Below are 16,738 nucleotides of genomic sequence, written 5' to 3' on the forward strand. Positions count from 1 at the left end.
TAGGGTCTGCAATCCATCAACTGACGGTTTCTTATTCTTCTCAGAAGTGGCACATGTTACTTTCAGTCGTTCCACTGGCATGAACCAAGTCACATGGCTCTACTTGATTAAACAGAGCTTGGGAAATATAGTGTCTGTCTGGGCAACAACTCTACCCTCTATAAGGGAGCATAAAATTTTATTGAATAGCTAGCTTTTTATGCCACAGACTAGTAATGGCTTTGGAATGTAAAAAGGAAATTGGGCAAGTGATCATGCAGCTGAATTGGTCTCATTTACTAGCAATTACAGAGAGGGAGTAAAAGTGGCCAGAATATACAGAGTGGACCCACAGAATTCTGCTCAGCAGGGGTAAAACTAAGTTATGTTTCTGCTGGGAGTTGGTAAGATCTGCTGTCCTCCAGTTGACTGCAAGGGGGCGCTGCACTTCAGCAGTCAGTTAACTGCTGGGTTTATTTCAAAGACCTTGGTGTGTTTTAAGAAACTCACAATAACGGCCTAAGAACAAATATTAGAACGAGTTCTCCTACCAGACGTTTACTGAGCGATGAATTGGTCATCAAGAAGCCATCCAGGATGGGGGCCAGTGCTGTGGTGCAACAGGTTAAGCCGCCAGCTGTGATACTGGTATCCAGTATGAGCACTGGATTGACTCCCAGCTACCACACTTCTGATCCAGCTCCCTGCCAATGTGCCTAGGAAAGCAGCTGAAGATGACCCAAGTACTTGGGTCCCTGTACCCAAGTGCTAGACCTGGATTAAGCTCCTGGCTCCTGGATTTGGCCTGGCCCAGTGCTGACCATTGTGGTCATCTGGTAAGCAAATCAGCAAATAGAAGATTTCTCTCTCTCTCTCTCTCTCTCTCTCTCTCTCTCTCTTTCGAATAGCAAAACCTTCCAAGATGGCTACAATCTAAAATTGTCACTTCTAGAAACTGTTTTGCAGGATACAGAGGAATAAAAACATTTTATGTCTCTTACAGTCAACTCACAATCACATGGGATTACTTAGAATTATCCATAACTGTTCTTCCTTAAAAACACTAGAACATGTCACTAAACTTTTCTTTCCTTCCTAGAAGGTGCTGCATTGTTTTATTATGCTTTAAATTGTTTAACATTCTCTTTAATAGAGCAACCTAAAATATAATTTGCTGGTAGAAAAGTAATCAGTAAGGTAAGTCCACAATTCATTCCAACCATTCACCGAGTCGTCATATGTTTATGAGCATACAGGAAATGCTAGATATTGCATTAGTATTGTGAAAATAGACGATGATAAAAATTGAGTGATATTGGGGCTGGCGCCGTGGCTCAGCGGGTTAACGCCCTGGCCTGAAACACAAGCATCCCATATGGGCACCAGTTCTAGTCCCGGCTGCTCCTCTTCTGATCCAGCTCTCTGCTGTGGCCTGGGATTGCAGCAGAAGATGGCCCAAATCCTTGGGCCCCTGCACCCACATGGGAGACTCGGAAGAAGCTCCTGGTTCCTTGCTTCAGATTGGCGCAGTTCCGGCCATTGCAGCCAATTGGGGAGTGAACCATTGGATGGAAGACCTCTCTCTCTCTCTGCCTCTCCTCTCTCTGTGTAACTCTAACTTTCAAATAAATAATTAAATCTTCAAAAAAATTGAGTGATACTAACAAAGTGACATTAATATCAGTAATGTCCAACATTTATGGGACATCTATCCTGTGCCAGCTGGTGTGTTAAAAATGTTATAAAATTTACATATTTTATCCTTACAAAATATTATGAATTCTCTATATAACTAAGACATCCAATTTCTAATGAAGTTAAGAGACATATAATAAACAGAGGATAACTTATGATTTCACATTTGCTCTCCTCCAAACCTCATGATCTTGACCAGTATTCCAAAAACCCTCCTTGGCCAAGGAAAGCTTTTATATGACACTAACCTACAATATAAAATGAAAGATGGATAAATAGATAATTAAAATAAATGTTAAAAAGTGTTCAAATATTACTCCTTCATGTTTATCCATAAACGATTACATTTGGAATTTGATCCAAACATAAATAGGACCATTGCTTTATGTTTGTGCATATGTCTAGTTCTCCAAATACACCCACGTTTCCTTAACAACAGCTTGTTCACGGATTAGCAGGCATTGCATTAGTAGGCACTGCATAGATAGTGAATGACTGAATGAAAGGAGGACTGTTAGGAAAACGAATAAGAAAGTAATTAATTCTACCTGGGGGAAATTGGAGAAAGTTTTGCACGGTGACGTTTGGACATTTTCTATATGGCTGAGTAGTTTGTGAGACAAACTATGTGTTGTATTGTGGTTTAGCGGGTAGTTGAAATTTCAAGCAAAAGGCCCGTGTAAAGTGTGGCACCATGGTAATGCATCCCATGCTTAGGTGACAGCAAGTAGTGCCAGAGGAGGATTGGGATATGATGCAAGAACACTGCTAAATGTGGATAAGGATGAAGTGGTAAAAGGAGAGACTAAAGGCAGGAGAACTGTTCTCCAGGAGGCTGGAAGGGATGGGAGTTAGCACACAAATACAGATAAGTGCACGGCCAGCTCACTCCAACGGCAAAATGAAAGACATAGTGTGTAAGTAGAGACTAGAAGACAGATGAAGGTCATGGTGGCCATTTGTGGGCTTTGAAGAAAGACGTATTTATTTATCTACAAAGTAGAGTTACAGAGGGAGAGGGAGAAAGAGACCACAACATCCAGGAAAACTCACCAACCTGAACCCAGGAGTTTGGAATTCCACCCCGGTCTCCCATGTAGGGGACAGGGCCCCAAGTGTTTGGGCCATCTTCTACTGCTTTCTTGGGCACATTAGCAGGCAGCTGGATCTGAAGAAGAGCAGTGAGAACCTGAACTGGTGCTCATATGAAAATCTGGCATCCCAGGTGTCCGCTTAACCCGCCACGCCACAGCACTGTCCCCTAGACATTGTTTTACTACTTTAAATTTTCTTTGTTAAGTCAGGGAACATTCAGAGCAAATCAAAGAGCTAAAGCATTGGACTGAAATGATTCTTCTGAGAGAAATTATTGGTAACTCCTTCTGTGTTTTTTCAGTTCTTTCCAATTTTTCATTTCTTCTTCTTTTTTTTTTTTTTTTTTTTTTTTTTTTTGGACAGGCAGCTAGACAGTGAGAGAGAGACAGAGAGACAGAGAGAAAGGTATTCCTTCTGTTGGTTCACCCCCCTAATCACGCTGCGCTGATCCGAGGCCAGGAGCCAGGTGCTTCTCCTGGTTTCCTATGCAGGTGCAGGGCCCAAGCACTTGGGTCATCTTCCACTGCCTTCCCGGGCCACAGCAGAGAGCTGGCCTGGAAGAGGAGCAGCCTGGACAGAATACGGCGCCCCAACCGGGACTAGAACCCAGGGTGCTGGTGCCGCAGGCAGAGGATTAACCTAGTGAGCCGCGGCGCCGGCCCAATTTTTCATTTCTAAGTTTTCATGTTCCAATCACTGTGAACTGGTTTTGCAAGTTCATTTCAGACACTGGCTAGTGGTCAGATGTGTTTAGTAAAATTTGCAGAACCAATCTGGAGAGGCTGACTATAGAATGAAATCCAAATCTTAGTGGCTTAAAACAACACCAGGACTATCACTCTTGTCTCGCATCTAGCATGTGTTTTTTTTTTTTTGTTTTTTGTTTTTTTTAAGAGATTTCTGTTCCTTCTGGTTAGTGAGGTGTCCAAGAAGATAGAAATACCATCTTGTCACATGCTGCTGTGTTTGAAGATGAGCAAAAAAGAACATATTTTTGTGTATAATGCACTGGTTTTGAAAGTTCAATTTCCTCACTGAAGAGAAAACCTTTAGCAAAAACTAACCAGTCTTTTATATTGTGATAGTTAATTTAAGATGTCAACATAATTAGGTTAAGAGATATCACTGAGGAGTGGTAGATCATTATTTCCAGGTTTTCTATGAGGGTGTATCCAGAAGAATTCAGCATTTAAATAAGTGTACTGAGTGAGAAAGGCCTTATCTCATCCAATCTTCGTATCATCAGTCCAATCCACTGATAGAGTAAAAAGGCAGAGGAAACAGAATTCAGTCTGTTCTGCAGCTGGGACACCATTCTCCTGCTCTTGGACATCAGAACTTCAGGTTCCCCTGCTTTCAGACGCCAGGATTTACACCCTCAGCTCTCCTGGTTCTCAGGCTGGGAATGAGAGTTCTATCACCATTTTTCTTAGTCCTCAGGCCTTCAGACTCAGGCTGAACTACACCATTAGCTTGCAGACAGTCTAGCATGTAATTTCTCATTCCCTATAATCCCCTGAGCCAAAACCAATTCCCATAATAAATCCATATATATATTTAATATATATATATATATATATATAATATATGGCCAGCCCGCGGCTCAGTAGACTAATCCTCTGCCTGCAGCGCCGGCATCCTGGGTTCTAGTCCTGGTCAGGGTGCCGGATTCTGTCCCAGTTGCTCCTCTTCCAGTCTAGCTCTCTGCTGTGGCCCGGGAGTGCAGTGGAGGATGGCCCAAGTCTTTGGGCCTGCACCCGCATGGGAGACCAGGAGGAAGCACCTGGCTCCTGGCTTCAGATAGCACAGTGTGCTGGACACAGCGCGCCGGCTGCAGCAGCCATTGGGGGTTGAACCAACGGAAAAAGGAAGACCTTTCTCTCTGTCTCTCTCACTGTCCACTTTGCCTGTCAAAAAAATTTAAAAATATATAATATATAATATATATACAAATTCATTTATATATAGATCCATTCCTCTAGAGAACCTATATATATATATATATATATCCTTATATATAAAATTATAATATAAATCCCTTTTACATATATGTGTGTGTGTGTATATTCTCCTTTGGAGAATCCTGACTAACTCAGGTATCTTCTGGTAATTTTTGTAACATGGGAATTATAAGCTCCTCTTCCAAAACCTGGCCCCTGCATGGATTATTGCAAAGAGAGTAAGTTTTCAATCAATTTCTGCAAGATAAGATCTATTAGTGAACACAGTCCCAAGTAGTGAAAGGATCTTTCCTCTTAAGTTTGGGATATACCTATTCTCTGTTTTCAGATATTTGGACAATCAAGTGTCTAGAAAGAAAATTTCACCCCGACACAGAGGCTATGATGTGTTCGCTGAAGAAATACTCAGTTCTGTTGGTGGCCCAGGTTGTTACGGGAGATCATCAGAAGCATGGGGAGATTAACACAAGTGCTGCTCTCACAGTATTTGGCATCTGGTCTACTTGTACACTTAGCACTTTATTTTCATGAGAGGGTTTTGAACTTATCACCTTATCCTTATCCTTATCAAAGACATGTCTTTTTCATCACTTTTCCTTCAAAATTAAAAAAAATGTTTTTAAGAACCCATTAGCTAAAAATAAGCTACCTGTTATAAATTTACCTAACGCAAATTATGACCACCATGAGAATAAAGATTCATAAATAGAACACTTCAAAGCTAACTTACCGCCTTCAAGTAGATTCAAGTGAACTGAAATACACCCACATATAACCATGTTGAAATATAGTTTAGAAAAAATAGAATATTTTCTCTTTATGTGTTTGTATAAATTGAGAAGAAAATATCTTACAGAGCCAAAATAACAGTATACTAACATAATAAATAGTTTAATATATTCTGATACCTAATCCATATTCTATTTTTCCAACTGTCCCTAGAATGTCCTTTGTCTCTATTCTATGAAAACCTCTGTGTCATATCACATTTCTTCCAAGCTTCAATAGTCACTTTCTTCATGACACTTTACCTTGATGAAGAATGTTGGATTTTTTTGGAATGTCCCATTTTTCCAGTTTGTCTGAACAATTACCTGTGGTTTGTATATTAGTTATCTATCCCTGTGTAACAAGTTATCCCAAAACTTAGCATCTTAAAACAGAGCATTCATTATCTCACAGTTCTACAACTAGAATATGGACACAGCTTAGTTGGGAGGGTACTATTCTGAGTTCACTCACATGCTTACTAGCAGGATTCAGTTTCTTCCTGGTGGCTAGGCCTAGAGTCCTGGGTGATTACTGGAAGAACTCTCTTGGCTTTTTGCTGTGCAGTTTTCTTTACAAGGCATCTCACAACATGACAGGCGGCTTCTATCAGAAAGGGAGAGAGCAAGCAGAAAATAGTCAAGGTAAGACTTGAGGTTACCCCATCACCTTTGTTGGATTCTATTCTTTAGAAGTAGGTGACTAAGTCCAGCCCACACTCCACAGGAGGGATGAAATAAGAGTGAGAATACTGGGGGTTGGGTAGATATAAGAAATTTGCTTCTGTGTCCCCTGTGGCACCATTAAAATGATAATTAAATGCAGAAACTTAATAGATGGATGATAAATATCTTTAATAGAAGTATACGTGAGGTGATTTTCTTTTTTCTTTTGTTTTGTATGTCATGAATAAAGATATAGACATCCCATGTTTACCAAAGCTAAGATTGATAACTGAATAAAGTTAATGGCAGCTTGATTCCTCCACGTAAAATTATGTGGTTCTATGGTGCAATGGGTTAAAGCCCCAACCAACAGTGCTGGCATCCCATATGGGCACTGTTTCAAGTCCCAGCTGCTCCACTTCCAATTCTAGCTCCCTGCTAATGTGCATGGGAAAGCAGCAAGAGGTGTGGAAGACTTCCCAAGTTTCTGGGCCTCTGGATCCATGTGGGAGAACCTGAAAAAGCTCCCAGTTCCTGGTTGCAGCCATTTAGGGAGTGAACCAAAAAATGGAAGGTATCTCTCTCTATGTCCGTAACTTTTTCAAATAAATAAAATAAATATTTTAAAAATTTATGCTTTTCCCCTTCAATCAAAGCATATTTGGTTGGTATAATTTGGTATTGCATAATTAATCATTTACAAAATGGTTCTAACATTTGATGTCAGTGATCACAAGGTACATTTTTGTTTTCCAATTACATTATATATTGTCAAGTGGGCTTCTGTAAAGTAGAATTTTATCTCTTGACAGAGTTAACAGAAACAAAACACCAGGAAAGCAGGAAACCAGTTCATTTCTTGTAATTATCAGTAAAGCTAGTTTTCAGTACTCAGTTTATTAAAGTCCAGCTCCACATCTTTAATCAACTGTGTCCCATTTAAAATTCTCATTGGGTCTGTTTTGTTATAAATCTCTGGGAAAAATTAATTATGTTTTACCACATCCCTTATTTGTGCCATGCTGCTATTGAAATTCCTCTTAATATCTACATGCCCCAGTCCCTTTTCTTACCAACTCTCATACAATCCAAAGTAAGAATATACTCATCACATCTGATGCCACCCTCCTGCCAGTGTGTCCCAAGCTTTGCCTTAAATATTTCAATTACATCGTTTATTGGGTACTGGATTGATTCCTACGTTCTGATAGTAATTTTCAGTTTCAACTTATTCTATCACCCTTGGTATCATCTCTATCCAGCTGGACAGGCCAACTCACGCTCTTTTGTATAGCCTCAGAAATAATTTAGAGAACCAATACTCATCAAAGTTTGAACACCAGGGATAATGCATCTCTGCCAAGAAATCATCCCCACATACACCCTTAGGATGGGCAGTTTTCACATTACCCTCACAATGGCAATTTCCAATGAGCACTTATTATTTTGATTTTTGATGTTTTGCTTAAGCTCTAAATAACATGATGAAACCTCTCTAGACCAACACACCACTTGAAACAGATTGCATGATACGATAGTCAGGATCCATGTCTACAAAATTTATTTCAGACTCTCCACAATAAGCATCAAGGTAAACAGGGTAGAATTTGACTGGAGATTGAGATTTCTGGGGAGGCCAAGTATTTCATGGTCTCATTCTGCTGGGCCACATGTCAAGGGTACTCTTAAATGTCACCTATAAAATATGAGTTAGATGTCTTATTAGTCCTTTGATTGTCAGGAGACTAAGAGACCTATAAATGAAATGAAAGTGCCAAAGCCTTGTACTTGCACTAAAATTATACAGCTCTTTGAATCTTTACTGTAACAGTCCCTATACAGGTGTTTTAATGCAAAATGTGGCCTTTGCCTCTAGTTACTCCTGAAGGTTTTATATTTGCTGAAACACTAAAAAAAACTGTCAGTTGAATAAATGGGTATGCCTATGGCTTGATATTTTCAGAATGGCTTTCATATTCACATTGAGTACCAACAAAGTGACAGTGTTTCACTCTTATCATCATCATCATCTTTTCCAAAACCAGTTGCTGTCTCAAGGTCAGGAGTAGAGGATAGAGAACTATCCCAACTGCTCCATTGCTTGTTAGCCAAACAACCACCACAGGCATCCTCTTTAACATGATCCCTAGAGGAATATTCCATTTATTTCTATTACATGTGTTCAGATCAATTTCTAGGATCCAGTTCTGATTAGGTGTGTCTAGATGAAACACTTCTGCTTCTGTTTCTGATACTTAAAACAAACGAAACCTTACTCTTTTTTTGTATTGCTCAATTTTCTCAGAAATGACCCTTTCAGAGCATAATTCAAACTTACATCCCCAGTCTGCCACTCTCATGCACTTAACACTGAGAACTAAATCCTAAATTTCACATTATTGTAGGTGGAATATCTGTGTCTCCTGCTTACTAGAATATAATATTCATGAAAGCATGTCTTCTATTTTATGTTTTATTTCTGGTGCCTAGAAAAATACTTGCCATATAGTTAAACATGTAATAATATCTGTTAGATGAATGAAATAATGGCTGAATGCATGAATATTAGAACATAGAATTCTAAATGTTTTCATCAAAATGGGATAGCAATTTGATGTACTTGCCTCTAAAGTCTCCTTACAGCCAACAGAAGTCAATTTCAACTTTATTGTCCATTTAAAAGCCAAAGAAATTTCTTTAGCATCTCCCTTAAATCATAAGGAAATTTTTGGTTCTAATTTTTAATGATCATGGCCATTTCATTTACAATGCAAAAGCTCCCTACTGACTGATGTCTTAATATGGGGCTAGCATCACCAACAGGACAAACCTGATGACAACAAAATGTTTGAAATTCACTTGGCAAATTAATATCAGAAGCAGAATGATATTCTCTTCCTTGGCTGAAATTGAATGAATTTTCAGAATGATTTATGGACTGGGACCTGATTTTTATATTTTAATTTCTATTTATTTATTCTACATATTTGAAAGGCAGAGTGACAGAGAGATCTTCCTCAACTGGTTCACTGCTCAAATGCCCACAATAGCCAAGACTGGACCAGGCTGAAGCCACAAGCTCAGAACTCAATCCACATTCCCAATGTGGGTGGCAGGGAACCAATTCTTGAGCCACCACCTGCCACCTACCAGGGTACACATTAGCAGAAAGCTAGAATTGGAAGCAAAAACATGTCTCAAACCTGGGCATTCTGAAATGGAATGTGGGCATCCCGAATTACAGCTTAACTGCTATCCCAAATACCCACCTTGGGACCATTTTTTCTAAAAACTGATTGGCAGGTCTTTTTTGAAAAAAATGTATTTGCATATTTGAAAGTCAGAGTTAGAGAGAGGGGGAGAGTGAGAAATGGAGAGAGAGAGAGAAGTTTTCCATCTACTGATTCATCTCCAAAATGGCCACAATGGTCTCTAACATGGGCAGCAGGGGGCCCAAGCAGCTGGGTCATTTTCCACTGCTTTCCCCAAGACATTAGCAGGGAATTGGATTGGAAGTAGAGCAGCTGGGACACAATATGGTGCCTAAATGGGATGCCAGCATCACAGGCATTGGCTTTACCCAGTATGCCACAATGTGGTCCACAGACAGGGAGGTCTTGACAACTCTTCATCATAAATAGTCTTGGTCCTTTCTCTGGCACAGGATTTTGAACACTGAATGGAAAAATTGTCATGCTTGTGTAAACAACTGTGTCATTAGATGCATTATGTGGTTTGTTTGCGATGAAGATTAAAGGTAGTGATATCACTACCATCATGGGTCAGGGTCATCATATCATGTATGAGGTGTTTGTGCCTCTAATGTTAACAATTGTTTTATAAGCAAGCACAGTAAAAGTAACCAATCTGAATATACACACACACACACAAGAATAGAGACAACAGAACAATTTTTTACTTAGACTCACTGGTTACAAATTAAGAAATTTCCCAGTGGGTCACAACATTTGCCAATAAGTGCTATCAACACCATAACCATTCTCAAAACCAGCAACAAGACTATTGCAAAAACCACCATCAATTTTGTCCATTCCATCTTAAGGTCCATTTATCCTTGGTTTGTTAACCTTCAAACAGTTCCTGGTTTCAGTTGAACATATTATTCCAGCTTCAATCCCTACCACCATTTCAAATTCCTTGGGAAGTCAGTTTCTCTCTCTCTCTCTCTCTCTCTCTCTAAGTTTGCACACAAGCATGGCAGCAGGTTTAGAATATTAAATGCCTTTGGTTGGTCATGCTCTAAAGGCTGATATTTAGGATGTCCTAAGTAGTCCTCCTACTTTGTTATGCCAGTTAATTTTATGTTGGAGGGTTAATCCCTCAATAAACCTCATCTTTTCCTGGAAAAATTCCACTGAGTCATTTCAACTGGAGACAAAATCACTGTTAAATTTCTAGGTGACTCCATGGGCCTTTGTGACCATTAGTGAATATTTCTTTCTAGACACATCTGGAGTGTGTTCTCTGAGCCACTGCTATGGGCATCATTACTAGCAGCAGCTGAGTGGTACCCAGTGGGTTGCCTCTCATGTAAATCCCTAATACAGAGCTGAAACATATAGGCCATCTCCTGTTAAATCCAAGTCCCAGGTAATCTGTGAAGTCTATTTTAATTGGCCATTCGACCTGGCCACTATCAGGGCTATTTCATATAGGATAAGAAAAACCCATTGGCCATCCATGCTACTTGCACATTACAGTATATATTTCCCCTACAATGAGTTCCCATTAGTGAATTCTAATGTCAGAGATCCCATGTCTTGTACTCTTTCCCACTCTTTTGAGTTTATTCTGATCCATTACTACCTATTTCTATCAAAGAAAAGAGAAATAGTCCCTGTACTTCATTATGCGTCAATGATTATGGGAAAAACCAGATTTTTTTGCTTTTGACAAAGGTCCTATTGAATCTACACATCATTGTTTCCCAGGAATCAGGCATCTGCAAACTAAGCCTTCGAAATTATTTAAAAATCTGAGTCACTTGTGACACTGAAATTGTCGTTCAAGCATTTTTTTCCTGAATCTAGGATTACTTTCGGCCCTTCCTATTATTTTTCAGGTCCTCATTCTTTACTTATTCCTCCTAACTCCGAGTCAACAATTTGCCTCATTTCTTCTGTCAAATGTCTGAAACTAACATAAATCTTTCCAAGAATTCTAATTTCAAAGTTTCTATTACAACTTAGGCTGTATCTTTGTTCAATAATATACTAATTGTCAACTCTATAGGAGATGCTTCCAGAGCAATATAAGTTCAATTTCTTCCACTAGGAGTGATTTTCCCAGGGATTCTCCTACCACTCAAATATTAAAAAGGAAGTTTGCCTCTAGATAAGCCCCTTCAAATCCAGCTTGCCTCTGTAGTGGTTCTTTCACTTCTACAGCATGGTCCCACCCCTTTGTCATTAGTGCTGGATGTAGCTGAGTTGAACCTTCTTATCCACCAGCCCAGAAGCACTTCAGTAATGCATGTTTTTCTTTCTAGAGTGAGTTTCATAAGCACATGATCCATTTTATTCTTGGAAAAACTAACACTTTAGTGAATCATCACCCTTGGTAGGTCTGAGTCTGTTTTCTGTTGCTATAACTGAATACCACAAACTTTGCAATTTATAAGGAAAGGAGGCTTTTAGCCTGTGGCTCCAAAGGCTGGGGAGTACAAGACTGAGCAACCGTAGCTGATGAGGCTCTTCTTGCAGGGGAGAATTCTTTGCAGAGTCCTTAACCCGGACAGGACATCACATGCAAGAGGGACTGACTATCCTAATTGGGCTGTTATTTTTTTTTTATTTTTAAAATGGGAACAAACTTCATGTATTTCATATGTACAGTTTTAAAAATATAATGATACTTCCCACCCTACCCTCTCTCCCTCACTCACTCTCATCCTCCCTTTTATTTTTGTTTTAATTCTTACAATGGCATACTATCAATTTTTTTTTTATAATCGCAAACTTAACCATGCTCTAAATAAAAAATTCAATGCATCATAGGTGGAAAAACCACTTAAATTCACAGTTCCTTTGAATTAGGGCCTGGTCCTTATGGCCTCATTTGACCCAAATTACCACCCAAAGATTTCACCTCCAAACACCAGAGTCTGATTAAGTCTCCATCCTCTTAAAAGGAGGAAATTTCAACAAGAGTTTCAGTAGGAACATTAGCAATGTATATTCTGCGAAAGGAACTCTTCTTTTTCCTGACTGTATTCCTTCCCTGTGGTTTGTAACAGGTTTGGTGCGAGAGAGTTCTTCCTCCCTCTCGAGTCTTTGCTTCTTCATCTAGCATCTCCAGACTGAGGTGTGCATTCCCCAGAGGCGGTGTTCTTTGGGAGACAGACATTGCTAAGATCCCTGGGCAACGGGTCGACTGTTCGGGGACTAAAATGGTATCATCCTTCTGGCAGCAATCACCAGATTTTCAGAAAGCTGTTTTCTCCTCTTAACTTCGTTTCACCCTTTTCCACACTTGAAATCAGGGCAGTGTCCTTTTTCTGTCCTTTTGTCTCACATTTTAAACAAAGACGTCCCTTCAGCTGTCAAGATGATCAGGGTTTCCCTTTACACAAAACTCAAATTCAGACAGAAACAGTGACAAGCCCACAGCGCCTCTACCTCAATGGACAAGCTGATTTAACTGGAGGAGAGCTGTCTAACCATTACCATGACTTAAAAGCCTCACAAGTGGTGCTAAGCAGATGTCCTGATGGAGGACGGCGATAACTGAAGAGCTCAGTGGACAGCAGGTCTTCTGCTGACAAGGTCATTTCTCTGATAAGAACCCTACAGTGTTTCTAGCCAAGCAGCAACACAAACACCCTTATTTCTAGTAATTTCCACACTGATTAAAAAAAATAGTTTGCTGTAGATAGTGATAACAATGTTTCATGAGTTTAATCAACCTTTGATATGACTTTTGGTTTAGAGTTCTCCAAATGCTAAGGTATGTACAAATGTGTTTTCATCAAGTTATCTCATGATTTAAAAATAAACTACCACACAAATGATATAACGATAGTTATATACCACCACTCCCATCCCACAACAAAGCAAAAAAGGTATCCAAATACTGTTAGAATTATTTGTATTTCAAATGTTATGGTTAATGATTAAGAAATGGACACTAACATGTCTATTCTCTGCCAAAATCATTTGCTTCTGTAATTTTTGTAAGTCACAGTACTGCACAGTCAGTTGAAAATAACTTTCATCTAGGCTGTTTTTCTCAAGTACCGTTATCTCTACTTCCATACTAACTCAGTGTTTTTACACATCTGTGCCAATATCTTCTTCTTAAAATATATCTCTATAATTGAATTTAATGCACACACTTCAGAGATTTATAGTTCTCAAAAGCCTTCACTGAGAGGTCATTTCAGGTGATAAAACTTTTAAGAAAAAAACCACAGGTACCAGAAATAATGTATTACTTCATACAAAATGTCATTTAGAATGATGGCCTCTGCCCTTTATCCAAGGCAACACATTAAAAAAGATAAGCTTTAACTTCCCGGAGAAGCTTTAAAAATAGTTTAATATTTTGTGCCTCTGATCCAAGTATGTAGGTACACTTAAATTATACTTAATAGAAAACCAGGATGATCCTTTGTAATTCTTCAAAAAAATAAAATGTCTATGTTGTAACTGTACATAAATTGCAACAATTATTTTAACAACAACCTATTTATGCCCTATAGAAAATGACTTCGATCTCTCACTGCTTATAATTTTTAAGGAAAACCTGGGAAATTTGAACTTTGGGGTCTAATATCACATGGTTAAAAGCAAGACACATACAGCAGTGAATATGCCCACCATCCAGGGACATCTAGGAGCCCATCTAAGGCCACTCAAGCCCAGCTTCATTGCTTTTCTTGACAAGGAACATTATAGAACCTAGGGACCCATGGAACATATCATTAAAAAGACATTTGGAGGGGACTGATACAAAATTTTGGCTTGGTATAGATGGCTTTGGCTAGGGAGTAGGATGCATGGTATTTCAAGGAAATGCCTTCGTCTAGTTTGAGTCATGGATAGAAATGTAGTAAGATACATGATAGGTTGAGTAATCTCTCTTTTCCCCCAATATTTAGATACTAGTCACTAGAACCTGTGGGTGTTGCCTTATATAAAATGGGGTCTTTGCAGATATCATTTGTTAAAGAGCCTGACATAGGAGGATTATCCATGAGGATCTATAATGCAATCTTAGGTGACCTTAAAAGAGGTAGAAGGGTGATTTGATTGTAGAAATAAAAGGAGGCAGCCATAAGAGAGACTACGGAGGTAAGGATTGAAGTGAGGTATCCACAAGAAAGGAATGCCAGGCTGGCACCGCGGTTCAATAGGCTAATCCTCTGCCTGCGGCGCCGACACACCAGGTTCTAGTCCCGGTCGGGGCGCCGGATTCTGTCCCGGTTGCCCCTCTTCCAGGCCAGCTCTCTGCTGTGGCCCCAGAGTGCAGTGGAGGATGGCCCAAGTGCTTGGGCCCTGCACCCCATGGAGAACAGGATAAGCACCTGACTCCTGCCTTTGGATCAGGGCGGTGCACCGGCAGCAGTGGCCAGCCACAGTGGCCATTGGAGGGTGAACCAACAGCAAAGGAAGACCTTTCTCTCTGTCTCTCTCTCTCACTGTCCACTCTGCCTGTCAAAAAATAAAAATAAAAAAATAAAAAAAAGAAAGGAGTGCCAGCAGCCAGCACAAACAGGAAGTGACAAAGAATTCTCTAGAGTCTTTGGAGAAAGATGGCCTGACCTATGCCTTGATTTCAGAGCTTGAGCTAAAGAACTACAAGTTAAGTAAATTTAGGCTGATTCCAGCCATTGGTTTGTGGTAATTTGTTATAGTACCTATAAGCCCCACCGAAGGTATCTTGATAATTTATATCCTGGAGAAAGAAATGGAGCCGAAGCAAAGATGTCACTGGTAAAGAGGTAGCAATTGGGGCTGGCGCTGTTGCATAGCAGGTAAAGCCGCCACCTACAGTGCCAGCATCCCATATACGCCAGTTCAAGTCCTGGTTGCTCAACTTCAGATCCAGCTCTCTTCTATGGCTTGGTAAAGCAGTAGAAGATGGCCCAAGTCCTTGGGCCCCTGCATCCATGTAGGAGACCTGGAAGAAACTCCTAGCTCCTGGCTTCAGACCAGCACATCTCCAGTTGTTGCGGCCAATTGGAGAGTGAACCAGTGAATGGAAGATCTCTCTCTCTTTTTCTCTGCCTCTCCTTCTCACTGTGTAACTCTGACTTTCAAACAAACAAATAAATCTTAAAAAAAAGAGGCAGCAGTTGCTGCTGTCGGCTGAAGAGTGGACGTTTGGATGTTGCTATGCTTTGCACAGTGCTGATGTTCTGTCTCTTCTCAGATATGATTGGAGCTTGGTTTGCTGTTTGCCTCACATCATCGTAGTCTCAGAATGACCTTGTCTGAGACCCTATCATAGTTGTAATCTATGAAACTGTTTATATTCAGCAGTACACCAAGGCCTAGCTATTCATGCCAGGCCAGCTCCCAGCTGACAGCTGTCAAGACCATGTTTGTTCTTCCTTGCTACTAATTTGATGAGTGATATTGGCCCTGCCACTTGGCCCTTCTGAACATCTCTCTTCTCTTTAATCAATCCTCAGCCTCCTTGAGGTTGCAAAGAGTGGAACAAATAAGTAAATATGGAACAAGAAAACTGATTAGGTATGATGGCAAAAGTAAAGTGAGAAAAAGGTCAAGAATGTTTTGGAAGGACAGCTGTTTTAAAAAAGACATGGAGAAAAGAACTCATTGATAAGATGATACTTAAAAAGTAACCAAACAGAGTTGAAGGAAGCTGGGAGACAGCACTGCAGGCAGAGGAAACAGCAAGTAATTGCAAGGGTGATTCAGGGCTGGGTCTTGTCGGAGGGTGCTTGCTATCTTCCGGAAAGGAGACTGACCTCATTAGGTAAAGAAGACAGTGAAGTCATGGAGGAAATTAGTTGTTGTGGAGAGAGATATTTGGTGACCTCTGATGGATGGAGTCATGGGAAGTCAAAACACAACAGTGACAAAATCAAGCTCACCTTCTTTTTCTAGGGAAAGATAAAATGTAAAGAAATAATAGAAGCTTAACCAGTTTGCATTCCCATCAACAGTGGGTTAGTGTCCCTTTTTCCCCACATCCTTGACAGCATCTGTTGTTGGTAGATTTGTGTATGTGAGCCATTCTAACTGTGGTGAAGTGAAACCTCACTGTGGTTTTGATTTGCATTTCCCTGATTGCTAGTGATCCTAAACATTTTTTCATGTGTCTGTTGGCTATTTGGATTTCCTCTTTTGAAAAAGTCTATTTAGGTCCTTGGCCCATCTCTTAAGTGGGTTGTTTGTTTTGTTGTTGTGGAATTTCTTGATCTCTTTGTAGATTCTGGTTATTAATCCTTTATCTGTTGCATAGTTTGAAAATATTTTTTCCCATTCTGTAGGTTGCCTCTTCACTTTCCTGTTTCTTCTGCAGTACAGAAACTTCTCAATTTGATGCAATCCCAATTGTTAAATTTAGCTTTGACTGTCTGTGCCT

The 16,738-nt window shown here is 39.9% G+C and overlaps 1 long non-coding RNA gene across 6 annotated transcripts in view; it reads right to left on the minus strand.

Moving 5' to 3' along the window:
- Positions 1 to 16,738, minus strand: part of LOC138847271 (uncharacterized) — a 241,126-nt gene that overhangs the window by 201,780 nt on the left and 22,608 nt on the right. For 3 of the 6 annotated variants that reach the window (XR_011384996.1, XR_011384995.1, XR_011384994.1), the window contains exons 3-4: positions 5,973 to 6,104; positions 2,732 to 2,842 (exon numbers count right to left, since the gene is read on the minus strand). This is a non-coding gene — a long non-coding RNA (uncharacterized lncRNA). The remainder of the gene's footprint in view (positions 1 to 2,731; positions 2,843 to 5,972; positions 6,105 to 16,738) is intronic. The other 3 variants (XR_011384998.1, XR_011384999.1, XR_011384997.1) reach the window with 1 other exon arrangement.

The sequence above is a fragment of the Oryctolagus cuniculus genome, chromosome 20, assembly GCF_964237555.1.
Source record: "Oryctolagus cuniculus chromosome 20, mOryCun1.1, whole genome shotgun sequence".
NCBI lineage: Eukaryota > Metazoa > Chordata > Mammalia > Lagomorpha > Leporidae > Oryctolagus > Oryctolagus cuniculus.